This window comes from Bubalus bubalis, chromosome 3 (genome assembly GCF_019923935.1).
Source record: "Bubalus bubalis isolate 160015118507 breed Murrah chromosome 3, NDDB_SH_1, whole genome shotgun sequence".
NCBI classification, from domain to species: domain Eukaryota; kingdom Metazoa; phylum Chordata; class Mammalia; order Artiodactyla; family Bovidae; genus Bubalus; species Bubalus bubalis.
In genome coordinates, this window is record NC_059159.1 from 51,708,032 (window position 1) to 51,712,953 (window position 4,922).

The 4,922-nt window shown below is 38.2% G+C and overlaps 1 pseudogene; it reads right to left on the reverse strand.

Annotated features, from left to right (window-relative positions):
- Nucleotides 1-4,049: 4,049 nt before the first annotated feature.
- Nucleotides 4,050-4,432, reverse strand: LOC102395999 (annotated as a pseudogene).
- Between the last annotated feature and the right edge of the window lie 490 nt (nt 4,433-4,922).

Genomic DNA, 4,922 nt, shown 5'->3' on the forward strand with positions numbered 1-4,922 from the left:
TTATTCTTAGAGTTCATTAGGTTTTGTAACCTTAGTTTTAATGCATAATTCTTGGAACGATGAAGGCATTTAATAAATATTTGGCAAATGAGTGAAAGAATGAATGAATGAGTTCATTAATGGCAAATGCACTCTAAATATACACTGCAGTGTATGAATAAGTTTGTATCTCACCTTACCCACTGACGTTCCATGTAGAGATGTATCTCAAACAAAGATCTAGGAGACAAACACAAAGAACCGGAAAACACTTTTAACCTAGACTCCTTGAAACTAATCTTAGACTCTTTTGAGAGTCCGTATTTCAGAGGGAGTTTGGTTGAAGAAGTCATTATGGAAAAGAAGAAAAGCAGAATCCTAGGTGTTTGGCAGGTTCTAAGTAGATTCTTGGGCTTCCCTGGTGGCTCAGTGGTAAAGAATCCGCCTGTCAATGCAAGACACCTGGGTTCAATCACTGGGTCGGGAAGATCTTCTGGAGAAGAAAATGGCAACCCATTCGAGTACTCTCGCCTGGGAAATCCCATGGACAGAGGAGCCTGGTGGGCTACAGTCCATGAGTTGCAAGAGTCTGATATGACTTACCAACTAAACAACCACAACAAGGTAGATTTTTAGGTTAAAGTTGGTGAGGTTTATTGCCAACAATTCTCCAGCTTTTGTTTTAAATAACTTCTAATATTATTTCACAAACCTCATTCAGTCCTATACTATATGCAAATAATATTTCTAAGAAAAGAGTCATATTGTTTCCCTAAAGTATATTTGATTTTTAAAGCCATAACCACAGAGGGGAAAGCACGTGGAAACTGATCGTCTTGCAGAGAGGGAACACGTTCGGAGTTTTCATTGAGATCAGGGTCAAGAACACCCCCAGGAGTGTGTTTATTGAGGGCAATACAAAAAATCTTGGCATGTGTTATCAATTTGGGAACAAGTACGTGCATCTAGATCGGCATCAGGCAATTTGTTAGACCCAGAGGCAAGATAGTAAGTGATGTACTAACAAGGCAAAAATAAGAAAACCATTTAAAAAGCACATCATTAGATTCAGAATAAAAACACGACCCGAATAGTTTATACATAAAACACACCACCTTGTGGAATGAAAGATAAATACTTCGCTGTGTTCTGCCGCTTGTGGATGATGTCATCACTGTGATTACATGAAGAAGAAACTTCTTCACCCCAGATGGTCACCATTCTCTCTCTCGGGTAGCCCTAGGATTCATATGTTAGTGTAATTTTTGTTCAATTCAATTGTACAAAAACACATTGCCTTTTCTCACTGACATGGGTGGATGAGCACACCGTTTTATCTTATTATTCACTTCAGTCTTTGCTAATGTGTTTTCCTATAGGATTTATTCTTTTACTCTAGTCGTCACAAGCTTTGCCTAGATAACCAGAACAGACTTTCAGAAACCTTTTTTTTTTTTTAATTCCTAAGTGGGGTCAGAGATTCTTTTTTTTTAAGGATTATTAAACTCTCAAACATTCAGGCAAAGATACTGCTTTATTTCCTATCTACATTATGAGGTGTACCCATTAACTAATGCAGAAAGAAAAAAGTGGATAATTTGTTAATATTTGTAGACTCAATTATCTCAACCCTCACTATTCCCATGGAATTTAGAAACCATGTGGTTAATATCTTCATTTTTTAAAATTAGGTGACTTCCCTGGAGGTCCAGTGGTTAAGAATCTGCTTTGCAATGTGGGGACATGGGTTCAATTCCTGCTCCGGGAAGATTCCTCACATTGCTGGGCAATGAAAGCCCGAGAACCACAGCTACTGAAGCCTAGTAGCCCATGCTCCTGGAGCCCATGCTCCACAACGAGAGAAGCCACTTTGGTGAGAAGCCCATGTACAACAAAGGCCCATCACGGCCAAAAATAAAAATAAATAAATAAAACTAAAACAAACAAACAAACAAAAAGAATGCACCTTCCAATGCAGGGGATGCGGGTTTGATCCCTGGTCAGGGAGCTAAGATCTCACATGCCTCATGGCCAAAAAATCAAAGCATAAAGCAGAAACTATATTGTAATAAATTCAATAAAGACTTTAAAAATGGTCCACATTTAAAAAAAAAATCTTAAAAATAAATTAAAAATTAGGAAACCAAGGGCTAGAAAGGATAAGCAAATCACCCAAGTTTACATTATCAATTAATGGATGTGCTAAGCCCAAATCCCTGGCCTTTTATACCGTCTACTCTACTATATGACACAATATTGCTTAGAAGTAGAGTGAAGTTTTAAATGGGCTCTCCAGATGGAAAAATTCATTATGCTTAGCAACTAGGCTACTTTATACAAAAATTATCAATTTCTTGTGATTTTTCTACTTCATGTCTTAAAAGTAATGCTAACATTTCACTCTGATGAAAGAAAAGCTAGATTATGTACTTCCTAACTGCAATTAAATATATATATATATATACTTTGAGATTGGGTTTGATGTATATGTATTTTTAAAACCAGGAAAATGGAAACACTGCTGATTTTTCCATTAGCTATAAAATCAATAATATATTTCAAGATGAGAAAGCATTGTAGGTTTTTAATCTGTTGCACATACAAATTCTTCCAGATGCTTGACTGATCCATGTTACATAAATTTGATGACAACTGTCTTGCAATTTCTAATTGAAGGAGCTTTAAGTAATTGTGCTAAAGCCATGTTCAGTGTGTGGAGCACTGAAGAAGCCCAGACACACCAGAGAGGGAACTTACACCAGAGCTGTTAATAGAATCCAAATTCTGGTTTTTAAAGCAGCCAGCTGCAATCCACTTGTGATGGAAGAAGAAACAGATGAATTTGATACAAATGATTTATCTGTGAAAGCAGAAACCTGATATTCAAAATTCACACTAGCTGATCTTTTAAAAAAGCAAATACATCTTTGCTTTGGGACAATCACTTGAAATAAGAACAAGAAACTTCAGGAGTCTTAAAATATGAAACATAACTTCCCTTGGAAGATGGAGTTAGAATACCATTTGTGTCATATCTTTTGTTTTTAAAATCGGGTATAAAATTCAGAAAAAAATGTTTCTTGTATGATCCATAGCTAGTGAACACAATGTTTTACATTCCCAGGTGAGTGTTAAGTATAATATGAATTCAAGTATACCAAGTTTCTTTGGAAGAAAAGGTACATATTTGTTAGTGAGGGGAAAAAAGGATCATATTAAATATCTCTTACTAAATTTGACTTCGACTAGCCTATGTCATGGAGAAGGCAATGGCATCCCACTCCAGTACTCTTGCCTGGAAAATCCCATGGATGGAGGAGCCTTGGAAGGTTGCAGTCCATGGGGTCGCTGAGGGTCGGACACGACTGAGCGACTTCACTTTCACTTTTCACTTTCATGCATTGGAGAAGGAAATGGCAACCCACTCCAGTGTTCTTGCCTGGAGAATCCCAGGGACGGGGGAGCCTGGTGGGCTGTTGTCTATGGGGTCACACAGAGTCGGACACGACTGAAGTGACTTAGCAGCAGCAGCAGCAGCAGCAGCCTATGTCATCATTAACTTATTCCTCTTCCTCCTCCTCTTCTTCTCCCCCTTGGTAGATATGGACAACTTAAAGCAGTGATTATTTTTTCTTCATTCATGAGATATTTATTAAAATAATACATTGAGCAGAAAAAAATCAATACAACATACACATGGTTACTGAAAACCATGTTTTTTAGCCATATTTGTTGTTGTTTAGCCAGTAAGTGGTGTCTGACTTTTTTGTGACCCCATGAACTGTAGCCCGCCAGGCTCCTCTCTCCATGGGATTTCCCAGACGAGAATATTGGAGCAGGTTGCCATTTCCTCCTCCAAGAGATCCTCCCGTGTCTCTTGCATCTCGTTCCTTGGCCGGCAGGTTCTTTACCACCGAGCCACCAGGGAAGCCAAAAACTGTATACCATCGCACCAAAAAAAAAAAAAGGATTTTATTTTGGGAAATTGATTCCTAATTTCTGGCAAGTTTTACTTTCAGAAATAAAACCACAAAACAACACAATCTAATTCAATCTTAAAGGCTGGGCTGCTAAGCAAGGAATGTTCTTATTCTCCTCCTTTACACTGTCAGGTACCTGGGTTCTGCCTTTGGGTGTGATTTGAGCCACCCAGTCATCAACAGTAACGTGTTGTAGTCCTTTTTCTTGAGTTACCTCTTAACAGTGTGACTTCAACTGTGTCCTTTCAGCCACATTCAATTAACTTGGCTTTTAGCAACTCTTTGAAGCATTCTGTTCCCTTCTCCAGGGTATCTTCCCAACCCAGGGATTGAACCCAGGTCTCCCGCATTGCAGGTGGATTGTTTTTAACAGAAGAGCCACCAGGGAAGCCCTCTCTTTCTCCAGTTTCCATCAACTTTTGGTTAATCGCTGCTCTCATCTGTACATCTTTGTGCATCTTGCTAACCACCATCTCTGAGGGTGAGAGCTTCCCAGCTACAAAATGACCCCTGCACTGATGACCATTACCTGACACACTCCTTGGTTGCCCAGAACAGTGATTTTCAAACTATGAATTTTGGCCCAGTTATTAGGTTCTGATCAGAACTTTTTAAAATGAAACAGAAATAGCATCAAAAGTGCACTACACATAGTGAGGGTAACTAACTCTGAGTCTTAAAATAAAATGTATTTATTAATGTGAATCGTGGCTTTAAAAGTCTGAAAGGCCCTGAGTCAGAGTAAGAGAATTATGAAAATTATTGCTAGTTTGCTTCTACATCTTGCACATGTTTCTCTTCTTTGGTTTTCTTCTTAGTAACCCTTGACTCTCTTAGCATGATTATCACACCCTGGAATTTATTTTTCACACTTAAAGCTTTGCAGGAGGAAAAATACATGTACTAACATATAACTATACTAACATATATATTAGTATTCTAACATATAATGATACTGTATGC